At 42.0% G+C, this 25,297-nt stretch overlaps 1 long non-coding RNA gene across 1 annotated transcript in view; it reads left to right on the top strand.

The window, feature by feature from the left end:
* The window catches only part of LOC138295902 (uncharacterized), a 32,091-nt gene extending 16,547 nt beyond the window's left edge, over positions 1-15,544 (top strand). The window contains exons 2-3 of the long non-coding RNA XR_011203709.1: positions 7,590-7,698; positions 13,020-15,544. This is a non-coding gene — a long non-coding RNA (uncharacterized lncRNA). The remainder of the gene's footprint in view (positions 1-7,589; positions 7,699-13,019) is intronic.
* The last annotated feature ends 9,753 nt before the right edge of the window (positions 15,545-25,297 follow it).

Below are 25,297 nucleotides of genomic sequence, written 5' to 3'. Positions count from 1 at the left end.
GAAGACAGACTTTAAAAAAGAGGCTGATCTGCCCCAAGGAGGTGCAGAAATAGCCAACATAAATGCCCTCTAATGGGAGCGACCATTGCTCAAGGGGCCACTCCCCAAAATCGCTAAAATGTAAAATCCCTGGTGTATAGTGGTTTCTGCCTTTCTTGGGGGCAAATGGGCCTAAACAAAAGAGGCAGATATTTCCCCAAGGGAGCAAACACAGCCATAATATGTGCACCCTAAAATGAGCGACCCTTGCCCAAGGGGCTGCTTCCCAAAATTGCCAACATTTAAAATCCCTGCTGTCTAGTGGTCTCTGCCCTGCTTGGTGGCAGATTGTCCTAACAAAATGTCCAATCTGCCCCCAAACTGGGCAGAAAGGCTAAAATATGTGCCCCCTAAAGAGGAGTGACCCTTGCCCAAGGAGCCTCTCCCCATACATCAAAACCACTCAAACAAAAATCCCTGGTGGCCCAGTGGTATTCCTGCTGCACGATTGCGACTCAATGCATGATTGTGCAGCAGGAATCCATTTCAAAGAGACACAGAGGGAAAGGAAAAACGTTTTCTTTTCCTGTTGGTGCCTCTTTGAAACCCTCTGCTCCTGTGAGGAGAATAATACGTACCTGTTCTCTCCTCCGGGCCTGGAAGCAAGTGGCTTCTAGCACCATCAGCCTGCCCTAATAACGCCAGTACGAAGGGTGCACGCTGCTGTCATCAGATTCGGGGGGGGAGTCGGGGTGGCAGTGGAAGTGCATCCGCTGCCATCCCTGGTGGGGGTATATTGGGGTGTCCCACAGGAGGAGCAGGAGCACTGGCACTTCCCCGTGTGTGGGTGCTCGGATGGCAGGAGCCACCTGAAGCACATGCCAAGTGCAGCGTCAGACGGCCCCCTGCCATCCGTAGCACACAAGGGTCCTAAGTGAGGTATACTGGCAATTATTTGCTCCCTGTTTATGGGCTCTACCAGCGAGACACGCTCCTCCTCCTGCAACCTGGCAAGTTCTAGATCGACCAAAAGAGTTGCTCCATAATCACTCAAAACTTCATTACAGTTTGCGTAAAGTCTGCTTAGGTGTGTCTTGAACAATTCGTTGATGGTTACTTGTGTGTGATCTTTTTTACCCATTGCATCTTGCAACAACGTACCCGGTTCACATGACATTTGTTGCCTGAGCAACCTAGGTAACATGGCTCCAGTGGTGTCACCTTCAGCATACAGTCTCTGGCGGTCTGCCGAGTAGACATGTTTTTTTAGTCTGCAACAGTCATCTAAAAGTTCTCTATGGACTTGTCATTCCCCCATTCTTTGTGGCTGCGTAGGGAGAGTATCTTCTAAGTTGCTCAGTTTCTCCTCCTGACAACTAATATCCTGCTCCAGCTGTGTCCTGACCACATGCAGTTTTAATGCAGGCTCCTCGCAGCACCACTATTAAAAAACATACTTTGATCGCAAAAATTTTGGGAAAGAGTGTGCCCCAGCAGCAGCCAAGGAGGCAAAGCAGTGCACAAATTAGTAGAAAACACTGGAAGCTTAAAAAAAGACTCACACAATTATTAGTTTTGTTAGTCTGTGAGGCAGGTGACAGAATGTGATCATGAGAACAGTACGCTTTAGTAGTCTAAACACAGAGCTCAGCTTCTCATTGTTCTACTTAGAGGAATTTTGAAATATCACTTTTCAGGTACCAGGTACAGCTCCTGTTTTGCTCTGAGGCAAGGACTTCTGGTTGGTGCATTAGTGAGGCCTAGTAAATACAGTGTACACAATTAGCTTAACATGATTTGGTTGACACATTTTCTCCTCTTTTGTGGTACTTATGCAAACCACTAAAGCTTTAAAATAAGTCAATGCAAAATACCTCAATAATCCTTTACCTTTCACCTTGCACATGCTATTTCAATTCACTACTTAAATTCATAACTTCATCGCCTGAAGAATATGAAAGCAATAGCTCATTTTTTCTATTTTTTAATTGTTTTGCTTATTTTCCTGGATATTTTCCTCTATTGAGGCCTCCAATCATAATCATAAGGCCACGTTTTTTAAAATACATTTGCTTCTGCAGGGCAATTGCTCTCAGAGCTGCCAGTATAATATTGAGATGTTTTAAAGCATCAGCAGTAGAGGTCCCAACTCCTCCAAAACTGTAGCTAGCCTTCTGACCTCATTCATTGGGAGGCCAATCATAAAGCTTGGAAATAGGATTGCAAATAAATCTAGCAGTCACTGAAATCTCGCTTTTGGTTTATGTTTGAAGGCCATTGGAAAGAAACATAAAGTGCCTAATGGAAAGCACATTGTATTCAGAGTGGTAGCACTCAGACTAATTCACATATATGCCTTTTAGCCACTGATGCAGTAAGTTCCAGTTTGGTCATTTGCACCTCTTCAGGAGGGAAACGTTGTTTGGAAAAAGATGGGAAAGGACTCTGAGTTCTTGGCTGCCCTGCACTCATGTTACTCTCACAACACAGCATCACTATTACATAGCCAATCAAACCCGCTGTGAAGCGAGCCGACTCACTGAGGAACAAAGTAGGCAGGACATAACCTCCTATCATGGATGCAGGTTGTGGTCATGGGCAGGAGAAGGGGCTTCAGCATTCTTACTTGTGGTTTTTCATCACAGACAAGGGCACCCTTCTCAGTGGGAGCCCATTCTTCCAGCTTTGTTTGTAGTGTGAGATCTTGATCCACTAAGGCAGTCTTCTGTGCTTCGCAGTTGTGCTGGTGGTGAGGAGTACCTGAAACAGACCAGATCATGTGGCTGAAACAAAGGTTAGCGCTGATGACTTTAGAACTTTAACATGCAGTCAATATCCAAGTTGTAGATTGTGACTGGCCTCTGATGAGCTTGTTGTCAGATTTCTTGGACCTAAGAAAGGAAGCTGTTGAGATATCAAATCATTTGCCTGCAGTAGTTGAACACAACACCATCAGACAGGTATTTAACGAAGGTGGAGACACTGAAGATATGGAAAGAATATTTCTGGGCATTCTCATCAATATTTACTGAACACTCCACTTGATACTTTCATTGGGAACGGTGCCCTTTGACAGTAGGGTAAGGAATTAAGCTTCTTAAAGCCAGCCTCAGAACCCAATTATTCCTTTCAGTTATGTTGAAGCATTCAGCCTTACCAGAGAATTCTGGATGATAATCACAATAGAAATGTTGGAGGGCGTTTCATAGTTCTTTTATTACTGACAACACTAAATGGCTACCCTTCTGTTTTTCAGGAGAATTTCTAATCTTGGCATAAACATTAGCAGCTTCTGTCCTTGATCAAATGGATTCCTCCACACTCCTAAAACACACAAACCGTAACCAGTAGACATTAATATGAAAGGCACCAGGGCATCTGAACAAAGTTGACTTTATGTGGACAAGAGAACCCGTTAGAGACTGATGGATAGCTCTGGACATTTTTACACTTTTACCAACATTATACACCTGAATTCAATGAATGAGGGGTAAGCAAGACCCACATTGTGATGTTACTACTGTGGAATTTAATTGTGGCAATTAGGATAAGAGAATTCTAAGACATATTTTTGTGGGAAGGAATTTGTTCATTTAGGTCGAGCCAGTGACTAAATTGAGAACATTTTTATTTTAATTGTTGACTTTTTAATGATAAAACCTCACACTTGCACTTTACTTTGCTATTATTTGAAGAGCTGAAGGTGGGTGTAAAAAGAGGACTCTTGATGATTAAGGCCTCTCCCCACCTCGAATTTGGGTGTTGCATGTGCTGCTCACCACTCTGCTATTTTGGGGTTTCAGCTGAAGGCATCCAGACAGCGAGGTTACGCAGAGGATGTGCCGAAGGAACTACAGAGGCAAGCCCGTCTGTGCCAGTCAGAGTCCAGAAGTACCGGATGCCAAAGGTTGATATTAGTACACTAGATCAAGAATATGCATTACATAAAGCAACATCATACCTGAATATTTAGGGTACGTTTGTTCCCTAAATGAGCACGCAGAGGAGGCTGCACTTTACATAAAGACTGAAAAATGAAATATACAGTGCTTTACTGAAACTTGGCTGAAGGACTGCTCAAGATCGGATTGTCTTGCTGCAATCTCCAAAATGCATGACGTGATTCAACGATGTTAGCACATTCTTTCATCCTTCACAGGAATCTAAACACTTTACAGAGGCCAAGGGACCTTTTGACCCAGTAAAGAATGTGGTGAACCATACACAATTTTATATTAATGTCACCCAAACAATTTAAACACCATGACCAGTGTGGCCACAGAAGGAGTCTCCTATGAATGAAAGGTTTAACATTTTTATTTTAAAACCACAGATCTAATGTCACAAAGACTGTTAGCAAAATCATATTGTAAAGATAAATCAACACCATGGGTTGCCCAAAGTGGTGAAACAAGTTTAATCTAATTAGCATCAACACAATTAAGCATTCCAATAGAATAATACATCTCAATAAAGAAATGACTTGAGCCACAGAAACATATCTCAGGTCAGACTGTATCAACATTACTCAAATTCAACTTAGCAGTGTATACAAATTCTGGGTTGGACAAAGGTATCCCTACAGCTAACCAAATTAGGAAATGCATGTGATGGGCTTACACATGAGGGCAAAATAAAAAAGAAGAAAAAAATAATTTGAAAAAATATATCTAAGGCTATAGATTACTAACTTGAAAAATCAAAAGAGTGGTGTCAGTATGCTAGATTGTATCCTACAAAAAAAACATGTCATAGGAAATGGCACTCAGAAGGGAGACATACCTTCCCTGAAGTCAGCATTCAAGAATTCCTTATCAGCAAAGCAAAAAATCATCAGCAAAGTCTGTTAGAAGCACCATCAGGGAAGTGCAGAACACAAGCTGCACAGAGAACAGTGAGGTCAAAAGCCAAGAAAAGACTGCCCGCAACTTAGTCCATCCCTATACAAAAGCAGTCAAATGGCTCTGATTTGTCAGTTTAGTGGTCTCACATCACGCAAACAAGGCATCATCTAATCAAAATCTATAAAATGTCAGGTTGCAACAGTCTGGTATTTTCTCAAGTTTGGCCTGGAATTGCCTCCTCTCTCTGTGTGTATCCAAATAGTTTGATAACAATCACATTATGTCCATGAGCCTGGATGTTCCTTTTCCAAGGTTACTAAACTAAAAGTCTCTGTGCAACTGAACAAAGAACCTATTACTCCTTGCAAAGCACTTCATGGGAACAGAACCCAGAGGAAAAAGAACAATGATTTATCACTTTTACATGACTGCAAAATATGAGCTCTGAAGGCCTATTTATGCTAACACAAGAAATATAAATGCATTAATATATTTACTAATAAAACACACATAACATGCAAACTTGTAAATTCACCATTAATAATATACCATCAGAATAAGTAAAAGATTTAATTATGGATTATAAAACATTGTTAAGGCATCACATTAGATATAACAGAGAAGTGCATTTAATTTTAAGTACATGTCTATTTAAACTCATAAATCACACATTAAACATTAAAGAACAAAATGTGTTTCAATGCTAGTAATTAATCTAGAGTCTAAAATATACCTTGACATTATTTAAATCTTATTAGCACACTGTTAAATTCCATAGGCACAATTGTGACCACCAAAAATGAAAACATGAGCACTTTTAAAGTATGTGTCAGTGCAGCTTTCTACGTTAGGCTGTTAATCATGAAACCTTCAGCCTGTGTCTGGGTCATTACTAAAGTTTACACTCCAACAATGACAGAGAGAAATAGGGACGGGGAGGCCTGGCGGTCATTTTTTGATTGTACTTGCAAATTACTAAAGGGTAAATAATTACCTTTGAACAGACTGAAACCCTGCTTTTCACAATTAAACTTTCAGGCAAAGCAACTGTGGCTTCCCTCTTATTATATTGGTCTCCTACTATTTGTGCAAATTTTGGAGCTAGTTTATCAGATGCTCTGACCCCCATACCACTTAAAGACCTTTAATTTGTGTGTGATGGTGAGTTTTAACATAACTTGGGACAAGTGAAGAACTGTGATACCAAGGACTTTTCTTCATTCTGTGATCGAATTGAATCTCGAGCAATACGCTTTTTCACCCACATATGAGAAAGGTCATTTGATTGACCTTATTTTCACTACAAGTGGTTTCAATGTAGTTGGAACTCCTATTAATCTACTATGGTCAGATCACTATTGGTCAGATCACTATGGGGTACTTCTTCAACTGGTTAGTCAATTAGAACATAATCCAGGAGATATCGATGGACATTACTCTTCCAGACGCCTGTGTTCTAAGAACACAAGCGTCTCATCACACAAGGACTTAGGAGACTTGCAACCACTGAGCAGGAAATACATAGATGATGTAATCCAGTTGGTGACTTAGGTTGATCAGTGAATCACAAATGTGCTAAATTCTATTGCATGTATGAAAGGTAAAAATGAAAAAAGGAAGCATACTTCCAGTCCCTGGCATTTTACTGATCTGATGAGCTCAAAAAAGAGTTGTAAGAAATTAGAGTGAATCTGGCGAACGTTGTATGTGGAGGAAGATGGAATGTATTATGGCAAAAAAGTATTTTATTTAGACAAAATGTTAGAGACTGAAAGCTTGGATCAAGAAGTTTTCTGGGTAGGAAAAGACTTAAGTTTCCACTCTTTTTCTAAAAGTGAGATTGGTTCTTCTTTAGAGCTTTGTGAATCCTTCTCAGAGTTCTTTTATGAAATGATAAATAGTATTAGCACTTTTACAAATACATAGGGAGAGTACTGATTTTGAGCTACCTATGGATTCTCAGGCCACTTTATTTTCAACATTATCGTGTCTTCAACCACTAGAAGTCACATTGGCTCCAGTGATCACAGATTTGTGTAATCTGTCTATCAACTCAGCAGTTTGTCCTCAAAGCTTTCCTTTTTTAAAGAAACCCTAGGCAGATCCTTTGGGTTTCACAAATTATAGGCCTATTTCGATGTTGTCTTTTGTTGCTAAAATACTAGAAAAACGAGATTAATGGACAATTGCAAAGTCATTTGGAGGTCAATAACTTGACTGATAAAATACAGGTGGGTTTTAGACCACTTCAGTACACTGGGACCACCCTAGTATTGGTTCTGGGTAACATTAAGATGCTACTAGATGTAGGAAGTAGGACAGCGCTCATCCTGTTAGATCTTAGCGCTGTGTTTGATACAGTCTCCCACCATATTTTGATTTGAAGACTACCTGTGTCAGCAGTACAAGGGAAAACCTTAGACTGGTTTTCCACTTTTTTTTCATCTGATCGTTCTCAAATGGTCAGAATGTGGACCTTTTCCTCTAAAGAAAGTTCTTTAGTATGTGGAGTGCCCCAGAGCTCTATATTAAGCCCTACTTTGTTCAACATTTATGTTTCCCCCTCGCCACACTTAAAAAACGGTTTGAGCTATCGCTTATGTCTTATGCTGATGTGATGACCCACAAACTTTTGTTTCTGTAGTTGATGAATTTAGAGCACCTTCAAATGTGCATGGTTGCATGACCTCAGTAATGAAACGGATGCATGCCTATGTGTTAAATTTGAATGGTATTAAGACAGAGGTGTTATGCTTTGGCCAACAGACAATTACGCAGTCTCCGAATTGGTGATCCTCCTACACTAGTTGCAGACGCCAAAATCCTTGGCCTGATGATCAACAATAATCTCAGCATGGATAAGCAAATAAACCAGGTCTCAGCTCCATGTTTTTTATTTATATTTAAGGATGCTATGTAAAGTACTGTCAATGCTACGAAAACAAATTCACAGAAAGGTAGCCCAGGCTATTATTTTATTGAAGTTGAACTACTGCATTGCACCATATCTAGAACTACTGACAAAGGCTATATATATATATATGTATATATATATATATATAGCTTGACTGCAGAGTTCAAAATTGGGCTGCTAGACTACTTACTGTTTGGTGCAAAACGCTATAAGCCCACCATCATAATACTGAAAAATGTGCACTGTTTACCTGTTAATAAAATAATTCTTTTAAACTGTGCATGCTTATTTCATCAAGCCTATTACAAGGTGGGCCCTGAAATTATATGAGAGAATTTTCAGACCTATTTCCTGCGACAGCTGTTACGGTTAGCAAATGCTTTTTTTGTTTTCTGTTCCCTAAATACATTTGGGGCAAAAGGGCTGTAGGGCATTTCGTTTTCTGGCTCCTAATCTGTGGATTTCTCTCACCGTCAGTTAATTAATCATCTAAAGTTTCGTAAACAATGGAAAAACATGGCTATTTCATGAAACTAATAGTTGTATTAGTCTGGTTGTTACATGATATCCTTGTTAGGGGTAACAGTTGCGCTTCATAAATCTTTCTCATCATCATCATCATTTCATGATCATGTTAGAAACAGTTGGCAAGTCTGCACTCTTAGCTGCTGAATCAGTAACAGCATTCCCAAGAGACACATAGGGGGTCATTCTGACCCTGGCGGGCGGTGACCGCCAGGGTCACCGACCACGGGAGCACCGCCAACAGGCTGGCGGTGCTACCAAGGGCATTCTGACCGCGGTGGTTCAGCCGCGGCCAGAAAGGGTAAACCGGCGGTCTCCCGCCGGTTTACCACTGCCCTACAGAATCCTCCATGGCGGCGGAGCGCGCTCCGCCGCCATGGGGATTCTGACACCCCCTACCGCCATCCTGTTCCTGGCGGGTCTCCCGCCAGGAACAGGATGGCGTTAGGGGGTGCCGCGGGGCCCCTGGGGGCTCCTGCAGTGCCCATGCCAATGGCATGGGCACTGCAGGGGCCCCCGTAAGAGGGCCCCACCAAGTATTTCAGTGTCTGCAAAGCAGACACTGAAATACGCGACGGGTGCAACTGCACCCGTCGCACCTTCCCACTACGCCGGCTCCATTCGGAGTCACATAAAACATAATATCACATTTCACTATCAGTGGATCTCTGTAGTTGCATCAGCACTTGGAGAGTTGGGCAGTAGTTGTCGAAGAATCGTGGGATTCACCCTCCTGCTAGGTAGGCAGCAATGAAGCAGGATTCAACACATGGCATATTACAAGGGTAATATGAGAAAGCAGAGAAAAACAATTATACTATCACAACTTTGACATTGATCAGTGTTACATTGAGGTTTGTGATCAACAGGGTAAAAACAGAATAAGGAACAACTCCTGAAAATCCAACAAGTTATTTTCATACACTTCAACCAAGGTGGAATAGCAGCATCCACCACACATAAACATGCGGGCAAAAGGTTCCAAAGTAAAGGAAGAAAAGTAAATGGTTTCTCTTTGTCACCAAGTTTATGAGTCAGTACCATGACAACAACACCCTCTCTGATATGACATTACAATGTAGAAGGTTCGGAATAATCAAGCAAACCTAAAACAGGGGCTGAGGACAAGACCGTCATAAAAAATTCCAAAGCTTCTTCCACTTCCTTGGACCAAGACAAAGGTTGAAGACTGTTCTTTGTGAGGTCCTATAGAGAATTAACAATATCATCATAATCGAAAATTCACTGGTGGCAATAGCCAACCATCCCTAACATAAATACATTGGTGGATTATGGTACTTTGAGAATAGCTTGGATGTGATGTGCAGAAATGTCCTAAACTAAATAATGAGCACAGTGAAGGCAAAACTAAAATTTTTCCTTTGAGGCTTTATGCCCTTTCTTGGCTAATTGAGCGAGTACACATAATGAATCAGATTTGCATTGGTTCAAAAAATCAGGATAAAAAAATGATAACAGAACCACCAGGGAAGGTAAGGGAATCAAGGTCTAGCTTGCAGGCTTGGGAAATATTGAGGGTGATTCTGTATAGCTCTGAGAAAGTTTTGCTCAAGTTACAGGCAAACAGAAGATGCCAATAAGGATAATTTAGAATGGACAATATGGCAGAACACAAATCAACCACTGTGAAATATTTTTTCTTGTGTGGTATACAGGATAGACTGGCCGATGGATTTGGGATAAAGGGGAAGCTGTGCAGCAGTACATAGTTTACGGATCCTGGATCCTGAATCCTGTACAAAGCAATGTGTGCCCTTTCCAGGCATTTGGATAGGCAATATAGGGAAGTTGCAGATGCTGGATGTGGGGATGAGGATACCTTATCATAACAAAGCAGATATAATGGGGTGAATTCCTTCCTCATCTTCAGGTCCGAGGAATATTATGATAAATACATTGAATCTTATTCATGGAGCTCAAATGAATCTTAAGCCCTTGCGGACCATGGATGTAATGGTTACGTCCACGGCTGCGCCTGTCAGGTGCCACAGACGTAACCATTACGTCCGTTTACTGGCCCTCGGGGGAAGCGCTAGCGCTCCCCCAAGGGCAGTCCCCCCAATCCCCCAGGTCAGGGCTGGAAGGGAAATCGCTTCCCCTTCCACCCGGACCCCCCCACCAACCCCCTAGTGACGTCTGATGACATCAGCACGCGATCCAGGTCCAGGTGCGATGCGGAAGAGAAATGCAAAAGCATTTCTCTTCCGTTCGGGAGAAGGGGGCCAGCAGAGGCATGAAAGGAAAGGAAAGGCCTTTCCTTTCCTTTCATGTCTCAGCAAGCATTTCTGCTGCATGATCGCATTGCCCGATCGCGATGCGATCAGCAGCAGAAATGCCCACTAGACACCAGGGATTTTTTTTTATATTACACTAAGGCATAAGGGGAGTGGCCCCTTGGGCAAGGGCCACTCCCAGGGGGTCAAATAAATTTAGGCCATTTCTGCCCCCCCAGGGGGCAGAAAACCCCTAGACACCAGGGATCTATATTTTTTTTTCTTTTTTTTCATTTATGTGTGGTGAGCGACCCCTTAGGCAAGGGTCGCTCCCTTGGGAGACAAATTGTTTTTAGGCCATTTATGCCCCCGAGGGGTGGGGCAGAAACCACTAGACACCAGGGTTTTTTTTTATTACACTTATGCATAAGGGGAGCTGCCCCTTGGGCAAGGGCCACTCCCCAGGGGGCCAAATTGTTTTTAGGCCATTTCTGCCCCCCTTGAGGGCAGATCGGCCTATTTTTGTTAGGCCAATCTGCCCCCAAGGAGGGCAGAAACCACTAGACACCAGGGATTGGTGTGTGTGTTTTGTTTCGGGGGCTGGCCACTGGGCAAGGGTCGCTCACATGGGGGCACATTACTGTTGGCCATATCTGCCCCCAAGAGATCGGCCTATTTTTGGAAGGACCATCTGCCCCAAGGGGGGCAGAAAGCCCACCAGAGACCAGGGAATATTTTTTCTTCAAAATAAGAGGGTAGGGGTATGGCCATACCACCACCCTAAATAAATGGGGCCAACGTTGTTCTGCCCACCAGTGGGCAGATGGGCAATTAACCCCGATCCACACCCCGGGGTCAGAAAGTCTACTAGATGGCATGGAATAAAAAAAGAAAAACGAGTGGGGTGGTGGCAACCAACCAGTATGGGCCTGGTTATGCCCCCACCCCAACTGAAGGGGGCAACAGTCTTTCAGCTCTCCCCCTGCACACTAAAACATCTTATCCCACGGCAAGCAAGAAGATATTTGATTATTTGGGGTTTTGGTTTTACATTTGGGCCATGAGAGCTTGGTAACTCTCATAATCGTCTCACTTGGAATGGTGAGGGCTGCACTTTTTTGACTTTGGGACGCTGCCATGTAGAAAAATCCATAAGACCCAGACACATCTGAAAACTAAACATCTGTTTGATTCCAGAGTGGTGTGCTTCACATGCACCCCGCACCATTTTCTAAACCCACAATGCCCTGCAAACCTCCAACTTTGCTGGAAATCACACATTTTTCACACATTTTTGTGATGCAACCTTCTGGAATCTGCAGGATTCTACACAATTCCTACCACCCAGCATTGTCTCATCTATACCAATAAAAATTCTGCTGTACTTGTCAGCCTAAAAATGTTTTTTTTCAAACTGCCCTTTTGGACCCGCTTTGTTTCCCTCTCCATTTCTACATGTTTTTGGCTCCTCCCTGTCACAGGCACTTGGCCCACCTACACAAGTGAGGTATAATTTTTACCGGGAGACTGAGGGGAACGTTGGGTGGTAGGAAATTTGTTCCGGTGCAGTCATCCCACACAGAAATGTGAGAAAAAATACATTTTTAGCTAAATTGGAGGTTTGCTGAGGATTCTGTGTAAGAAATCATTGGGGGATCCACACAAGTCAAACCTCCCAGGACTCCCTCGGGTGTCTAGTTTTCAGAAATATCTGGGTTTGATAGGTTTCCCTAGATGGCTGCTGAGCCCAGGACCAAAAATGCAGGTGCCCCCCAACAAAAAAACAACAGGTAGTTTTGTATTTGATAATTTTGATGTGCCCAGATAGTGTTTTGGGGCATTTCCTTTCACGAGCCCTAGGCCTAACCACACAAGTGAGGTACCATTTTTATCGGGAGACTTGGGGGAATGCTGGGTGGAAGGAAATTTGTGGTTCCTCTCAGATTCTAGAACGTTCTGTCACTGAAATGAGAGGAAATGAGTGTTTTTTTGGCCAAATTTGAAGGTTTGCAAAGAATTCTGGGTAACACAACCTGGTCAGAGCCCCACAAGTCACCCCATCTTGGATTCCCCAAGGTATCTACTTTTAAAAAATGCACAGGTTTGGTAGGTTTCCCTCGGTGCCGGCTGAGCTAGAGGCCAAAATCTACAGCTAGGCACTTTGCAAAAAACATGTCAGATTTCAATGTAAAAATGTGATGTGTCCATGTTGTGTTTCCTGTCCCTAGCATTAGTCCTACACCCACTCAAGTGATGTACCATTTTTATCACGAGACTTGGGGGAACACAGAATAGCAAAACAAGTGTTATTGCCCCTTGTCTTTCTCTACATTTTTTCCTTCCAAATGTAAGACGCTGTAAAAAGACTTCTATTTGAGAAATGTCTTGTAATTCACATGCTAGTATGGACACCTCGGAATCAGAGATGTGCAAATAACCACTGCTTCTCAACACCTTATCTTGTGTCCATTTTGGAAATACAAAGGTTTTCTTGATACCTATTTTTCACTTTTTATATTTCAGCAAATGAATTGCTGTATACCCGGTAAAGAATGAAAATCCATTGCAAGGTGCAGCTCATTTACTGGCTCTGGGTACCTAGGGTTCTTGATGAACATACAAGCCCTATATATCCCCGCAACCAGAAGAGTCCAGCAGACGTAACGGTATATTGCTTCAGAAAATCTGACATCGCAAGAAAAGTTACAGAGTAAAACATTGAGGAAAATGGCTGCTTTTTCCACCTCAATTTCAATGTTTTTATTTCAGCTGTTATTTTCTGTAGGAAACACTTGTAGTATCTACACAAATTACCCCTTTCTGAATTCAGAATGTTCTCTACTTTTCAGAAGTGTTTAGCTTTCTGGGATACAGCATTGGTCTCACACCCATTTCTGTCACTAACTGGAAGGAGGCTGAAAGCACAAAAAATAGTAAAAATGGGGTATGTCCCAGTAAAATACCAAAAGAGTGCTGAAAAATGGGGTTATCTGATTCAAGTCTGCCTGTTCCTGAAATCTAGGAAGATGGTGATTTTAGCACCGCAAATCCTTTGTTGATGCCATTTTCAGGGAACAAACCGCAGGCCTTCTTCTGCAGCCTTTTTTTCCCATTTTGTTGAAAAAAAAACAACAACATTTTCGCTGTGTTTTGCCTAATTTCTTGGTCTCCTTCAGGGAAACCCACAAAGTCTGAGTACCTCTAGAATTCCTAGTATGTTGGGAAAGAAGGAAACAAATTTGTCATTAGTAGCTTTTGTGGACAAAAAGGTATGTGGGCCTAAGTGCAAACTGCCCCAGATAGCCAAAAAATGGCTTGGCACCTGAGGGGGAAAAGGCCTGGCAGCAAAGGGGTTAATAGGATCAGCAGTGAGGATACATATTATTTCGCTCTTCCTTGGATTTCAAGATGACAAAGAAGTGGCAACCTGTTTTAAAGGAGTTGTGACATCAGGGAGGGATTCACGCAGGAAAGCTACAACAGCATTATTAATTTCCACTGGAACATCCAATTGAAAACCATCAGAAGTACAATACACAGTACAATTTAGTTTGCACAAACAACCTTTTCTAAAACATTGGCATTGGCTGAGGAACTGAGTAGGAAAGCATGCTGATCAGACAAAGAATATAGCAAGCTTTCAGGAGTAATATTGTGGCTACCATTTGGTTGGAAATGCCAACAGCATCACTTATTTTCACTCAGGGAGGACAGGTAGGGAAGTTTAACACTTTCAAAACTGATTGGCTAACATCAGTATCAATACGAAAAGGAGTGGGCCTACTATTGATAACACACTGGAAAAGGGCTCCTTTTAATCTACTGGAAGTTCAGTATGGATATATAGGCCTTCTTTTTCCGGCAGTTATATTAGGTAAGAGGACTACAGTCATAAAATTGAACTGCTCGAGATTTTCATGTCACCTCTAGTCAGGGCCGGCTTTAAGGGTATGTGACCGGTGTGGCACACTGGGCGCTGACTTGGAGGGGGTGCTGATCTTGGGTAGGGAGTGCTGTGTTGAGCAATAAATTACCATTTAAAAGCACCTGAAGTAGAGGTCCAAGTGCCCCAGCTGTCAAGCAACAATAAAATGTCAAGATAACTCTTGTGATTTATGTTCCTGACAGAGAGGGAGAAATCTGAGTTTTGTTCAGTGGCAGTTTTGACTCACCACAAAGTATTGCAGAGAGTGAATATGCCTGTTGCAAAGAACAGATCTGTATTCTAGGTGGATAGCTTAGTGGAGTAGTAAAGATGGCCTTTACCAGCGATTTAAAACAAATGAAATGTATGTGAGAAAGGGGCTATGGAGAGATGAGGGGCACTTTTGCCAGATGATCCAAGGAGGAGGTCATGAGGTGAGGGGCGCCAAACAAGAATGTCGCACAGGGCGCCACCTTTGCTAAAGTCAGCCTTGCCTCCAGTAACAGTTCAGGCAGTCCATTTTCCACTGACCTAATTGGCCACAGCTGAAACAGGAGATCTCCAGTGGGACGAACCTACCCTACCATCTCTCAGTCCCACTCTGACCCTTTTCCACTGCTTACTGAAATAATGAATTTGGAGAGACATTATTTTGGGTTTTGCCAGTGGTTAGCTAGAGCGACTAATTCTATCAAACCCTTTGCTTGCCATGCCAATCAAATGAGACAGAACTGGTTCTGAAGGTGCAGCCTCTGAACAAAGATAGTCCACCACTGCCTGTTACACTGTATGTGAACTACCTGGTTTCATAGTACTGTAAATGGTCTATCCTAATAAAAGGTGTGACTAACATAAGTTTAAAACTCATTGGATGCCCCACCGTAAGGACGAGAGATTTTATTGAACTTGTGACCAGAAAAGAGTTTAGAATCAGCCCTGAAGAAGTCCCTTGTGGGATGAAACACGTTGGCTGCAGTCAAAAGGAAGTTCTTAAGAAGAAGATGAATAAAGAAAATATGTTTTAATAACTACATGGAAGAGTTTTGGAATTATGTGAAAATATCTGTATTGATATGTGGTTGAAATGATAAAGGATGTCATTAATCTGCTACAACCCTAATATGTCTGGTGCTGAGTCATTTTGGTGATATTACTTTGGGGTTCATGCCACATGGCAGTATATGTTGCCTGGACTCCCAGATTTTTGCACCAGGAGTTGGTTTCACAAACAATTTTGTTTCCACTAGCGTGTTAGGTGCAACAAATTTTGCCTCAGCCATCTTTGGGTAAATCATTGGCTGAATGCAAGAAAATATGTCTTTCAATCAGTCTAAGTAATCAACGGGTAATTCCCCTTTATGTTCTCACAATTGTTGATATTTGTCCAGTCTGTTTTAATTGGGCATATTTTGATTACTACATTAACAAGCGTGTCTCTGGCTGTCATTACAGTTGGATCATCCCTAGGGTTTGTTGTGCCCAATTGACTTTCACTATCAGTGGGGCCATAATTTCTACAGGCATTACAACTCTCAGTAACTGGTTGATATCAGCTTATTTGGGATCATAGTTTTCCATGATGTTCTACAGTTCCTCTTTGTAATTTTGGGCACTGTCACTTATCTTGAGAAACTGGTTATTTACATAAAAGAGGTTGGTTGGTGTCCAAAGGACATAGACAGTGACCATCCCTACAGCACTGGTGCTTTAGTACCGTCTACTCATAAAAAGGACAGGGTACCATCTTGGGAGTCCACATCCTCTTCCCCTCTTTTTTATTTGTTCCTTGTCTTTATCCTGATCATCCTTTTTTGCACCTTATCCCAACTGAGCGGCAGGCCATCATGGTAGTTGTGAAGGGCATCTTGTGTTATAGAGCAGAGGACTGCTCTAATGCCTGCAGTCACTTCAGATCAAATTGTTGAGAATGCAAGTCTTGCTGCATAAAGATTGTCCAAGAAAACATCACTATTCTACAATTGGAATGATCTCTAAAATTAATTCTGTAAAAAAAAAAAGATTGTGATTACATAAAAATCATAGAAGAGTCTCTTCCAGCACCAGCCAAGGAGATGAGCTCAGAGTACCCATGATCAAAGCCATGCACAAAGGTATAGCAAACATTGGAAGCTTCTAAAATGTGGTCACATGATTAAAGGAGACACATGTTAGAATGAGATCATAAAATTTTTTAAATCCAGAACAAGTGTCCTAAAATTGAGGTCAGCTCCTCATTGTTTTAAACAGACAGCAATCTACAAATTTCACTTCTCAGGTGTCAAGTACAAAAGTGGCAGACGTTTAAGCAATAAGCCTGCGTCTCACTAGAAAAGTGAGTCCATGAAGTGGTCCAAAGTTGGCAGGTCTCAAATGTCTTTTGTCTCACAGGACCCAAACTAACTGTACAGAAATGCCTCATGGCCTCTTGGGAAACTGCATGGCACTGATACTGGTCCCCGCACCAAGGGGCAGAAGGAAGCATAATGACCAGCTTCTAAGTGCAACGAAGAGTACGTAATGCCTGTCGACCAACAGCATAGAGTGAAGGGGCAATGAGCTGCCAGAGCTAGCAACAGCAGATCCTCTAATGTTATGTTATGTTATGTTATGTTATGTTATGTTATGTTATTTTATGCAGATTTGTAGCATGAACTATCATCTAAAGGGCAGACTCTGGCAGGTCATTCTTAGTTCGGTCCCAGAACTGAATAATCGCTAGGGTGAGGTAATGAGGTAAAGGGCTCTAAAAGCCACAGAACAGGGGAGCAGAAGGGACACTTGCGAAAGCAAGGTGACCATCACAGCCCCAGCAGAGGCAAAGAGAGAACTCATCAGGGGATGGGGGGACAATTGGACAATGGGAGTTATTTGGCCATGTTTATAGGTCCTTCAAGTTAATGGGAGTTCGGATCACTGATATAATATCGGAACCCGCAATATTGTGCAACAAAAATAACACGTCAATTATTGTTAACAAAAATATAATTTGTACTTATAATGGAAAGTGCAAACATATTGAAAACAAAATATCATTTCACACTAATATTGTTAACAACATACAAAAATATTGTACCTTAACATATATGTATATATAAATCCAACATTCCTTGTCCAATTTCAAAGAAAAGTCAAGGCACCTTCGGAGAGTTGAAAAATATATTAGAAATAGCACAAGTTAGTTCCTCCCAGCCGTAGCCTTGTTCACGGATGGGGGAGTCCCAGTCCAAACAAAATAAATAGCAAAATACATAAACATAGAAAATGGACTAAAACTACAATACAAACAAACTACTTAAAACGGTAGGCACCATCTTGAAATATTACGTTTTTCCAATAACTCCAAATAAAGATGAATAAACTTTCAATTGTCTAAAACAGATTATCACGATGGAGGCAAAATCCATTCTGAATATATCTCACACAGTTAATTTATGGTCAATCAATAAATATTTCTTATATAATTACAATTATTTCTTATAATCTTATTACTGAATATCCCAATCAGAGTGTGTTAAATTCCCAATGATTCTGTCTGCATCATTTACAAATTATCAGTCTCTTTATATCATTACAATTTGGCACCTTCCACCTAAAGTCTATGTTTGAAAATGATCATTATCTACCACCCCATACAAACACCATGTTAAAAATTACAAAAGTTACAAAAAGTGTATATAGAAGCTCGACTAGCATTATTTCATCCCACTTTATACAATTCCACCTACCCAGATGTATGCTCTTGAATTTAGACCCATTGGAGAGAGAGTCATAAAATTGATAATATACTTTGATTCTAAGATTCGTAAATTTTTTTGTCTATCTTCGCCACGTGAATTCAATTTTATTTGATCACACACCAAATAACTGAGCAGTTTTTCATCCCCGTGGTGTGCCTCATGGAAGTGACGTGCTACAGGATAATTCCAATTATAATTTCGAATGGCTCTAACATGTTCCAATACTCTCTTCTTTGCTTTATGTATAGTGCTTCCCATGTATATCTTATCACATGGACATCTCAAACAATACACACAAAAGTCAGTATTGCAGTTAGAGTGTCCCTTAATTTCATAATCTTTTTGTCCATTTCCCAATCTGACATTTCTGTAGTCCTTGTTGTATTTACATACTTAACAATGTTGGCAACAGTAAAATCCCATCACTTTAGATCTGTCACTATCAACATTGTTGGAGCTAACCACCATATTATAACTGAGGTTGTCCCATAATGATCTACCCTTCCGGAAGGTAACCGCAGGGGCATCACACACATAAGATCCTAGATCCGGATCTGTTTGTAAATGTGCCAGCTTCTAGTCAGTGCTTGTCTTAGATTGTATGCCTGATTTAAATAAGTTGTAATGAATCTGATTTTTTCATCACTCATAGGGCAATTCTGTGCTTGGTATAGTATATCCAATCTAGAGCAACCTTCTACTTTTTTTGCAGCCTGCATGATGATACTATTGCTGTATCCTCTTTCTCTAAATCTTGCGCACATAGTTACTCATTCTTGCTGATATTTTTCCCAGGTACTGCATATACGCCTGGCTCTCAGTAACACCCCATACAGGATACTTTTAATCAGATTAGGTTGATGAGCGCTCTCAGCATTCAACAGACTATTTCCTGCTGATGCCTTTCTGTACAATCTTGTATTCACCAAATCATTCTCTACACTTACTTCTACATCCAGGAACTGGATAGATGTTCTACTGTGCTGCTCACTTAATTTCAAATTGTATTTATTGTCATTCAAGGCTGCCACAAAGTTCACTGCCGATTTTTCATCACCTTTCCAGATGATAAAAATATTGTCTATATAACGGCACCAAAGCACAAATTTGTCCTCATAATCAGTTACATTATTGGACAACTGTTCCTCCACCAGCCCATGAAAAGATTTGCATAGTTGGGAGCGAAACATGTGCCTTGTATTTGCCTGTATATTTGATTATCAAATAGAAAAAGTTGTTAGTAAGGCAATACCAAATCATATCACAGATCATTTCAGTGTGCATTAGATATGAAATAGATCTTGCTCTCATGTAACATCTAACCACTGTTAGACCTAGATCATGTTGTATACATGTATATAAACTTGTAACATCCAATGTCAAAAATAAAAAATCATCTTCCCATCTCAGGCCATCCATCATCTTTGAAAATTGTGTTGTGTCCTTCACATAAGAAGGTAGACTTTCCACAAATGGTCTAAGATAATAATCAATATATCTAGAGGTATCTTCAAGTAATGATCCTATCGCTGACACAATTGGTCTACCTGGGGGATTCTGTTTGTCCTTATGTAACTTAGGAAAGAGGTAAAGAACTGGAGTTTTAGGCTGATTGCATTTAAGAAACTGATATTCATCCCATTCCAGTGGACCTTTATCTCTCCATTCTACCAATGGCTAATGATATTGGAAAATAGATGATTTCAGCTCAAACTGGTTAGCAATAGTGTGACAATCCAAATCACTTAACTCCTTCACACAAGTATTGGCTCTTATCTAGGACAAATGGATCAGCATGTGCTACTGTGTCGTCATCCAAAATGGATAATGTATGCAACAATTCAATATCTGAAATACACAATTTACTAGCTTTAGATTTTTCCATCAAACTAGATTTTCCTGTCACTTTAGTTTTATACCACTTTTTTAGCTTTAATTTCCTTACAAAGTGAAAAAGATCTATCCTTGTTTGAACATAATCAAAATTATTGGTAGGGCATAAAGATAGACCCAAAGCTAGGAGACTTTCCTCCTCTTTGGTCAATATTCTACTGGACAGATTTACTACAATCATTGAGGTGTTTTCTGTGCTCTCGTTGTCATTCCCATTGTTATGGGACTTTCTTTTCCTTCTTTGTATCCTCGCTGCACGATTCCTCTTCCTCTGCCTCTCTGTCCTCGTCCACTGCCCCTTGGTTGAAAGAAATCTTTCCTTTGTTCTGTCCTTCCTTGGTTCAATAGACAAAACTGTTTTAAAAAATTTGATCTACTGGTATTTTTATCTGTGTCCATAGGTTTCCCAAGGGGGCTTCCGACGCATCAGATAAGTTACTGACCGATACATCACTTTCTTCCGACATTCTCAATTTCAAATCAGAGGATCTACCTATAGCTGGTAGTGTTGGTTCCTTATAATCTTCTGAATACACATAATCATATTTACATATAATAAATTACCTGTGTACTCCTACATTCTTCCACGTCAATATTTTCTGGTACTGAATTTTTCCCACCCCCCTTTCTTGTAGGACTTACCAAGGTCCCTCAATCCCTCGCTTTTTGATGACTCTCTTCTTACACACGGTCTATTCACAGACCCGACCGATATACTTCCTCGCTGACCTAACTTCGATACAGGTACTTATTTTAGTAACTATCTACCTTTGTGTACCTTATCACAGGTGTGACTCATCAACACTTTCCATCTTATTTTTGTTGTTTTTTCTTCCTGTCCCCGTTACAGCTTTCTCATACTGTTTTTCTAGTTGGACATTTTGTTATCTCGTCTCCAGTTTAGGTAGGTTCCAATTATCAGATAGATGCCTCTCTATTTCCACACCTGATAGGTATTTTCACATACTTCGGTTCTTCAGCTATCCACATACAACTTACTTTTTGCTGCTTTCTTTGAAAGCCTTGGGTGTCTCTAGCTATATAACACTGACACTTTTGAGACACGTTACTCTTTTACTTTCTCTACCTCTCTCCACACACACTATAACTCACAGTTCTTGTGTGCACATCATTCCACTACCACACATTTAGTCACCTCTGTCATGTCTGAGCTCTCTGATATCTAAAAAGAATCTTAAATGTATATAATACTGTTTTCTGTTTTTCATTTCTATTTTCTGTGTACTGACACTAAGGTAAAACATGTATAGTATGTCTTTTACAGCCTTGAAAAAGTCACTGTGTGATGAAACACGTGTTGGCTTTGCTTGATTACTTAGAATTTCCAAAGGCTATCACTATACATGGCCTATAACTATTCCAACTATTAAAAATCTTTCTGGAACACAAAGAAGAGTACTGTACTTTTTACCAACAGACCTCTCACATCGGACTTCGCATTTGTGTTTGTAACCATATAATTTTTTGAGTGCTGTGGTCTTATTTGTTTTTCTGTACATTATGTATACTTGTATACATTAAATTGTTTGCCTTAGGGTTCTAGGGCATCTGACCACTTGCACCACTTTGAGCAAATTTTACTAATATATCAGATTGGACACCATGAGGAGGTGCAGTTTCTGCATGTGACAGGCCGGCGCGATGAGGCCCGTTCACAAACCCGACTTGTGCTGGCGCTGCCAAGAATGCCCCGGTTCCTCGCGAAGATGCAATGAATCCGTAATTACTTCTGGCAGTGAAGGAGGGGTCAGGAGGTTGCTGCGCGGGACCGAGAGGGCCTGAAAAGCCGGCGGACGAGAGGAGAGAGGTGCGCAACGGAGGAGTGAGGAGCAGCAGCGTGGGAAGACAGAACGGTGACAACAAACGAAAGCCAGGAGGAGAAGAGGAGTCGGACGGCGGAACAGAGTGCTCGGCGACCCAGGAGGCGTATCTCGAACCTACCGGCCACGCTTCAGGAGAAGCGTGGCAACCTCAGGTGTGTTCCAGGAGAAAGCTCGGGGTGCAAGGGTTGTTGGGTGGGGAAAAGGGAAGGAGAAGCATGGGGGAGTGGAAAAACGGGTAAATAAAAGAAAAACAGGAAAATATTCAGTGAAAATACAAGGCACAGAGAAAACAACAAAACATATATATATATATATATATATATATATACAATAGTAGGAAAGCCAAGGGCAGTAAAGAAGACGTGGGATTGCTACTCAGTGAGGCAAAAGAACCAGCTAAAAGGGAAACAAGGTACAAAACAAAGGAAGAAAGAGGAGGGAAGCACGACAGAAGCTGCAAAGACAGAGAGGAACAAAAGAAATACAAAGAAGAGTCAGTAGAGGAGAAGAAGCAAGAACAGGATCCACCAATAGAGAGTGCTTCCAGGAAATGAGAGGGGGATATAGCCATACTTAACTATTGATAGAAGTGGAGCCAGTGAAAGATAAAAGAAGAAAAAGGAAGTTAGGAAAACAAGAGGGAGAGAAAACCACTACAGTACGACTAAGAAGAAAGAAAAAAAGCAGGGTAGGGAAAGAAAAGAGCCACAAGATAAAAGTAAAGGAACTTACCGATACCTTCTCTTGTTCTTTTCTCACATGCGCTTCCTGGGAGCCCTGCAAGAGAGAATACCAAAGAAGAGGTGAAAAGCCAGGAGAAGGACACTAAAAGAGGAAACAGCACGAGAAAGACAATTATATGTCACGCCAGATATTCCTTAAAGCCAATAAAGTACACCTGAAACCAACCAACCCTATCTCTTCGTGTCGTCCTTGACCCCGTCCGGTCACAAGTGGTGTCAGTAGTGGGATCGGAGGAAATACCATTGACGACATGGAAGAAAAACCCACCTTGGCGGACATGATAGCCTAGCTGGCGGAAGGGCAACACCATCTACAATTAGTCTGGGAACAACAACTCAGGGAAGCTAAGGAGGAACAGGAGGCCTTGCAAACCGCTCTGAAAAGTCAAGCCCCCATAATGGCCAACAACCAGTTGGTCCATGAGACGGCCCTGGGCAAACTGACAGATACCATTGCACACACTAAGGTTCAACCCAATGTACCTAGCAGCGTGCTTCAAAAATATAAGGAACAAGAGGACCCGACTCATTTTTTACTAATTTTGAGATGGTAGCCAGTACTGCTAACTGACCTGAAGATAAATGGGGACAATACATAGCCCCTTTACTCACTGGACAGTTACAAGCCGCCTACCAGGCGATAAACCCCGGAGGAACTCTTCCATATACAGAGGTGAAGAAGGCAATTCTGGAACGCATATGATTGGATAGTGAGAGTTATAGGGCAAAGTTTCGACAGACGAAGTGGCAACATCAGGAGAATCCCCACACATTGTACTACCGGGTACACCATGCAGGGGGGAAATGGTTACATCCCACGGAAACCACGAGAGAGGAGATGTTCAATACAATTATACTCAAACAGTATCTGGAAGCTCTCTCACCCAGCACACGGAATTGGGTCAGACAACACCCGGGGTTAACCAACCAGACTGCTGTAGACCTTGCCTGTGCCTATCATCGGGCCCCTGATTTTCATAGTGTCTCCGGCAGACATCTCCCACCTCCCCCCGCAAGACCGGAGCTAGGAAAGACTGTATCCCCTCGACCTTCGACAGTGCATAGCTCTGACTGGGCTCTCCCTACCGTCTCCGCGGCTCCGAGTTATCCAACCACAGGGCCCCAATGTTACCATTGTTCTGAATGTGGGCATATTGCATGTAACTGTCCGTTAAAGAAAGACCCAGAGGAGCCGATGGAGATAGGACTGATGAAAGGTCGAGTACTATGCTCAGGAGGTAAGAGACCTACCTATACTCTAAAGGTCTATGTGAACGATATGGAAAGGACAGCTCTAGTGGATTCCGGTTGTAGCCATAGTGGAATCCGACAGAACTTGGTCCTCCCCTACCAACAAACCCTGCAGAGTCAGGTACTGATAGCATGTGTTCATGGAGATCAACGCCCCAATCCAGTAGCTACCGTCTGTCTCAATTGGAGAGGGGATGACGAGACAATCACGGTGGGGTTGATTCCAGATCTGGGCGAGGATCTTATCCTCGGTACGGACTATGTGGACTTTACCTCTCTCCTTGAAAAGGCCGGTCAAGAGCATGTAAACAATGCTTGGTGGGAAGAGGCACCCTTTGGAGCAAGCGAAGAAGAAGCCAGAACACCGCGGATCAAACTCAGCAGAAAACAGGAGAGAGAACAACCGCAGGAACATCAAAACTTCCGTGACCCCAGGGACCTAGACCCCACCCCCCCTACAGCCACGTTTTTTACAACCAGTGGGGATTTTAGACAAGCCCAACATGAAGATCCTAACCTGAAAAATGCCTGGCACCAACCCTTACACCCGGACGGACAATCGGTAGGTCCCAAATTCATAATAGAAAACAATTTGTTGTATAGAAGCACCTCCAACTCCAGGGGAAGAGCATCACAGTTAGTAGTGCCCCGTAGTGCCCCGAACACATAGGCAGCAGGTCCTACACTTAGCCCATGGGGATAATAGAGAAGGGCATATGGGGAGAGAGAAAACGGAGGCTGCGGTATTACGGCGATTTTATTGGCCTTGGGTGTTCGGAGATATTAGGAAACATTGTTCTGTCCCGCGCACAATGCCCTATGTGGGGAAACAACAGGTGCTTTACAGCGTCACAGCTTGCGGCGGGAGAAAGGCTTCCCTTCTTGCTGGCTCCTCCTCCCTTGCTCCTGGATTATGGGACAATGAGTCTCTCAGTCATCTGTGATTGGCAGATGCATATACAGGAGTCCCCATCTACTTAACTATATCTAAGTCCCTACTAATGAACACATCCAAAGTGTAGCAAAAACAATATGGCTGCCTTTTCATTCTTTAAAAACAGCCATTATCCAATTATATACTGGCTTGTCATTGCCATGTACCACAGTATACTGCAAAGTTATCACAGTATACCATAGCCCAAAATATTACTAATGCTTGGCTGTATTATTGGTCACTCCAGACTATGTTACTCCACTCTACTTTTATGCCACTCCACTACACGCTGTTCCACTCTACACCACTCCAGCGTACTCTCCTCCACTTTCCATACCTCCAGTCTACAAAACTCTACTACATTCTATGCCACTGTACTAGACTTTACTTCACTCAAGCCCTGTACACTCCGGTCTCCAAATTCGCACTCAACTCTATGCCTGTACACTCTAATGTACAACACTCTACAACAGT

Source organism: Pleurodeles waltl, chromosome 1_2 (assembly GCF_031143425.1).
Source record: "Pleurodeles waltl isolate 20211129_DDA chromosome 1_2, aPleWal1.hap1.20221129, whole genome shotgun sequence".
Taxonomy (NCBI): Eukaryota; Metazoa; Chordata; class Amphibia; order Caudata; family Salamandridae; genus Pleurodeles; species Pleurodeles waltl.
This window is presented reverse-complemented; position numbering and strand designations above follow the sequence as displayed.